The sequence below is a fragment of the Acipenser ruthenus genome, chromosome 2 (assembly GCF_902713425.1).
Source record: "Acipenser ruthenus chromosome 2, fAciRut3.2 maternal haplotype, whole genome shotgun sequence".
Taxonomy (NCBI): Eukaryota; Metazoa; Chordata; class Actinopteri; order Acipenseriformes; family Acipenseridae; genus Acipenser; species Acipenser ruthenus.
In genome coordinates this window covers 88,421,895-88,426,993 of record NC_081190.1, presented here as the reverse complement: position 1 = coordinate 88,426,993, position 5,099 = coordinate 88,421,895, and the positions used below count along the sequence as shown (strand labels likewise).

General features: G+C 39.4%; 1 long non-coding RNA gene across 1 annotated transcript; it reads left to right on the top strand.

The window, feature by feature from the left end:
* Positions 1-4,539, top strand: LOC131705283 (uncharacterized). Its single transcript, XR_009310283.1, has 3 exons — positions 1-51; positions 3,834-3,951; positions 4,427-4,539. It is a non-coding gene; the product is annotated as an uncharacterized LOC131705283 (long non-coding RNA).
* The last annotated feature ends 560 nt before the right edge of the window (positions 4,540-5,099 follow it).

The following is a 5,099-nucleotide window of genomic DNA, read 5'->3' as shown; positions in this document are numbered from 1 at the left end:
GTGTGTTGCTCGGGTCGGGTCGGGTATATTCTTTCCCCCGCCTGTTAGAAGGTAAGTTGATTGCACTTGTTTGGTTAAGCGATCGGTTCCCTTTTTACATGTGTATTTATTTTAAAATGTATTTTGTAGTGTGAGTTCAGGCATTGCTGTGTGATTTGTCGTATCCTAAGCCCCTTTCACACTGGCATGCTCTACCCGGGTTAGAACCTACCTGGGTCAGGACCCGGTGTCATGTGGGTCAGCTACGTGATTTCACACTGCTTTTGATAAAGCAGGGTTGACCTGGGTGACAGACGCAAGTGCACAATGCGCGTACCAATGCCCCGGAAGCAGCTTGTTACGGGCACTTCCATCCAAGCATCTCTGGATTGAACATTCGGCCCAAATATTGATTAGAGCAAACATTTCTTATTCTCTGCTGCAATATGACTCGTGGTGTGTCCCAAGCAACAAAAATATGGCTAAACAGAATAAACAAACGTTCCTTGCGGAAGTGAAACCTTCATGCAGGAGTGGCTGTTTGTTATTTTGTCCACCGTCATGTATTTTGTCTCTCTCAACCCGGGTCAAAGTATGTTGACCCACATCCTGAGGTGGGTTGCTGGTACCCAGGTTAACCGTGGTTAACGACCCAGGTATGTAGTTTCACACTATGCAGGATTGTGACCCGGGTAGCCAGAACCCAGGTCCGGACCTGGGTATGAGTGCCAGATGAAAGGGGCTCTAGACTCCCTGAGGTAACTTGTCTTTTAATCGATTGTATTATCTTTTAATGTGATTGTTGTTTTAATGTTAGGCTCCAAAGTGCCTAGTTTGAAAATAAGTTCACATTCCTTTTGTTTCCTGACAGCATTAGTTCCTTATTTTCAAAGTAGGCACTTTGGAGCCATTTGGAATGAACATTCTATTCTGAGGTCATCATCATCATCATCATCATCAACATTCTGGAATTTTGTTTAAAAGACTACTTTTTTTTTTTTTTTTATCAACTTAAAGCATTGTTTTTTTGTATTCAGCCGACGTCCTGATAATTGATTTGTAATCAATTATTCTACCTTTTTAAGTACCTGAAATATCCTTTTCTTTTTTCTTTATATATATATATATATAGTACTGTGCAAAAGTTTTAGGCAGGTGTGAAAAAATGCTGTAAAGTAAGAATGCTTTCAAAAATAGACATGTTAATAGATCATATTTATCAATTAACTAAATGCAAAGTGAGTGAACAGAAGAAAAATCTAAATCAAATTCATATTTGGAGTGACCACCTTTTGCCTTCAAAACAGCATCAATTCTTCTAGGTACACTTGCACAAAGTCAGGGATTTTGTAGGCATATGGTCAGGTGTATGATTAAACAATTATACCAAACAGGTGCTAATGATCATCAATTCAATATGTAGGTTGAAACACAATCATTAACTGAAACAGAAACAGCTGTGTAGGAGGAATAAAACTGGGCGAGGAACAGCCAAACTCAGCTAACAAGGTGAGGTTGCTGAAGACAGTTTACTGTCAAAAGTCATACACCATGGCAAGACTGAGCACAGCAACAAGACACAAGGTAGTTATACTGCATCAGCAAGGTCTCTCCCAGGCAGAAATTTCAAGGCAGACAGGGGTTTCCAGATGTGCTGTCCAAGCTCTTTTGAAGAAGCACAAAGAAATGGGCAACGTTGAGGACCGTAGACGCAGTGGTCGGCCAAGGAAACTTACTGCAGCAGATGAAAGACACATCATGCTTAGTTCCCATCGCAATCGGAAGATGTCCAGCAGTGCCATCAGCTCAGAATTGGCAGAAAACAGTGGGACCCTGGTACACCCATCTACTGTCCGGAGAAGTCTGGTCAGAAGTGGCCTTCATGGAAGACTTGCGGCCAAAAAGCCATACCTCCGACGTGGAAACAAGGCCAAGCGACTCAACTATGCACGAAAACACAGGAACTGGGGTGCAGAAAAATGGCAGCAGGTGCTCTGGACTGATGAGTCAAAATTTGAAATATTTGGCTGTAGCAGAAGGCAGTTTGTTCGCCGAAGGTTGGAGAGCGGTACACAAATGAGTGTCTGCAGGCAACAGTGAAGCATGGTGGAGGTTCCTTGCAAGTTTGGGGCTGCATTTCTGCAAATGGAGTTGGGGATTTGGTCAGAATTAATGGTCTCCTCAATGCTGAGAAGTACAGGCAGATACTTATCCATCATGCAATACCATCGGGGAGGCATCTGATTGGCCCCAAATTTATTCTGCAGCATGACAACAACCCCAAACATACAGCGAAAGTCATTAAGAACTATCTTCAGCGTAAAGAAGAACAAGTAGTCCTGGAAGTGATGGTATGGCCCCCACAGAGCCCTGATCTCAACATCATCGAGTCTGTCTGGGATTACATGAAGAGAGAGAAGCAACTGAGGCTGCCTAAATCCACAGAAGAACTGTGGTTAGTTCTCCAAGATGTTTGGGCCAACCTACCTGCCGAGTTCCTTCAAAAACTGTGTGCAAGTGTACCTAGAAGAATTGATGCTGTTTTGAAGGCAAAGGGTGGTCACACCAAATATTGATTTGATGTAGATTTTTCTTCTGTTCACTCACTTTGCATTTAGTTAATTGATAAATATAAACTATTAACATGTCTATTTTTGAAAGCATTCTTACTTTACAGCATTTTTTCACACCTGCCTAAAACTTTTGCACAGTACTGTATATATATATCTATATATGCATGACTGATTTTAATGGTGGGACATGTTTGTGGTAAACACGAGAGATCACAAAAAACACAAAAAAGCCAGTGATGCTCAGAATACCAACCCTTCAATTAATAACATATTTCATTGCCAAAAGAAAAACGGTGATCAAGAAAGTTACATATGCAGAGACCTTTACATGTTGTGACTAGTTAAGCAAATCTGTATGTAGCAAGGTCGACATGCCCCTTTAGAAATCAGGTCCGTGCTCAGAGAGTCAGGGGTTATTTAACTGGGGCTTTACTCATTTGCAACACTCGATTACCTGCTGCAGAAGCTGACAGCGAGAGCTGATTGTGAAAGAATAAAGAATCAGGAACAGTAAGGTACAGCCTTCCAGGAACGATTGTTATTATTCATTTTCTACGATTAGTAGGAACAAGACACTGTACTATTGATATTAGAGTCACACTGTTTTTCTATCACTTGATTTGATCTTTTTATTATGTGATGTATTTTTAATTAGTTTGAATGTTTAAGTACAGATGTTATTTGATTTGTGCTGTATTGTTGCTGTCAGAATTATAATCAAATTGATACCAATGCTATATGGGCCTGCACAGTACCTACTTGTATATTGTTAGTTTGTATAGTACCTATTTGTATACTGCATATTTGCACAGTACCTGTTTGTATATTGCTTGTTTGCACACGAACCACCATCATTTCTTTCTTTAAATATAAGCTATTGGCTCTTTGGTTGACTAATCTTGTCTCTAAGCCTGTTAAATTTAAATTGTGACCAACTCTGGGTTAGATGTAGTAGGTATGTTCACAGACACAAATTACAAAGTGTTCTGTATGAAAGTCTAAAAGTCACACAAATAGTGATGTGCGGTTCTATTGCAATTTCAGCATCAGAATTGTTGTAGAAATTCCGATTGATAATAGGTGTTTATATACAGCAGTAGTGTATTCATTTCAAATAAAAGAAAGTTGACAGACATGTTACTGACAGCGGTATTATTAATCCACCTCATCTGTGCAGTGCAATAAATAATGCTGCAATACCACGTTGTGTATTTTGGCTTTTTTTATTATTTTTTTTAATTATGGACTTATTGAATTTACTTTTTTTTTCTTGTTATAAAGTAGGTGCCATAGCTCGTCCTTTGATGAGGTCAATGTGCAGTACCAAACCTAGCCTTTGGTTTGTTGTGTGATGAAATTAACAACGCCAACTGTATGCTTTGCTGTCGTGCAACATCAGGTACAGTGGACCAACAAAGTATTGGCTGCTGCCAAAATCAGCCACCTACAACTACAGCACAATAAGAACCACAGGGGCCAAGAGAGAATTCGATTGTGAAGTGTGTCATGGTTGTTTTTCTTTTTTATATTTTTCCTTTTTAAAAGCAATTAGAAGGATCATCGTATCACAGTCTATCATTCTACCAATTAATAAAATCGATTAATAAATAAGCTCCCTTATTTGAATACTCAGGCATGTGCCTGGGCTTGTTTTAAGGTGGTTTATGTATGTTTTGAGTTTTGCACCTTTTTGTTTTTTTACTGAGCACTTTCATAGATTTATTTATTCATATTTTGTTTGTTGGTTTTATTTAAGCACTAATTATTTCACTGTGTTATTTGCTTGAGCTGAACTGGTGGACTGGACGGGCGGGTTCATGGTGTCGGTGTGCCCTGGGTGCTCCAGCCCTGACTTGTTTGTGTTTTCTTTTTAGGTGCTGCTGTGTTAATAAGGACTCCGAACAAATGTTTTGTTCTTTTTGTCCACTGCCTCCAGCCATCACTGTGTTGGTCGTTTTAGATTATCTGTGTTATAATAAAATATCCTGCTCGGAGGGAGCACTCAATTACTTTTTTGTCTCTGACTTTTGATTCAATTGAAAAAACTTGCGCAGGGGGGGAAATTGAGTTCTATCATAGAGATCCCAGTACTCTTAATATTTGGATGGCGTAGTCATAAGTTATTGGGGCACACATCCGTCACAAGAGGTTAATTTGTCAGTGGGTGGAAGGAAACATACAATGCTTTTGTAGGACTGACTACTGTTGACATTAAATTAAATGCGCACAAAAAAGTATACAATATAAAAGTGTTACATGCCCCATTAACTGCTGGTTTCAGAGATCCAGATTTACCTAAAATAAGATTAGGTAGTCCAAGATCAAGGCTATCTGGGTATGTGAAAGCAGCATGTGTTTCGTGCATGGTAAACACTTCACTATGAATCAGTGATAGGTTCATTAATTACCAGCAAATTAGGTCCTCTGCACAGCATAAAACATCACTTATGCTGTATTAATCATTTTCTATTATGTCAGTGTGTTTCCTATTTGTATGCTTCAAGTGCAGACTGAAGACCTAATTGATTAATGTGTTTGCAGGAAGAT